We start from the raw sequence: 455 nt of genomic DNA on the forward strand, positions 1-455 counted from the left end.
TCAAATAAATAAATAAAATCTTTAAAAAAAAAAAAAAAAAAGAGAGGCACCCGAGTGGCTCAGTTGGTTAAGCGTCTGCCTTCCGCTCAGGTCATGATCCCAGGGTCTTAGGATTGAGTCCTGCATCAGGCTTCCTGCTCAGCCGGGAGTCTGGGTCTCCCTCTGCCCCGCACCGCCCCCCCACGCCCCACTCATGCTTGTGCACACCACTCTCTCTCTCTGAAATAAAATCTTTTTTAAAAAAGGTACAATAGGGCGGTGCCTGGGTGGCTCAGTTGGTTAAGCGACTGCCTTCGGCTCAGGTCATGATCCTGGAGTCCCGGGATCGAGTCCCGCATCAGGCTCCCTGCTCAGCAGGGAGTCTGCTTCTCCCTCTGACCCTCCCCCCTCTCATGTGCTCTCTCTCTCTCAAATAAATAAATAAAATCTTTAAAAAAAAAAAAAAAAAAAAAGGT

General features: G+C 48.6%; 1 protein-coding gene across 3 annotated transcripts in view; it reads right to left on the reverse strand.

Moving 5' to 3' along the window:
• Positions 1-455, reverse strand: part of CDC16 (cell division cycle 16) — a 31,271-nt gene that overhangs the window by 27,320 nt on the left and 3,496 nt on the right. The window lies entirely within an intron of this gene.

The sequence above is a fragment of the Phoca vitulina genome, unplaced genomic scaffold (assembly GCF_004348235.1).
Source record: "Phoca vitulina isolate PV1807 unplaced genomic scaffold, GSC_HSeal_1.0 scaffold5, whole genome shotgun sequence".
NCBI lineage: Eukaryota > Metazoa > Chordata > Mammalia > Carnivora > Phocidae > Phoca > Phoca vitulina.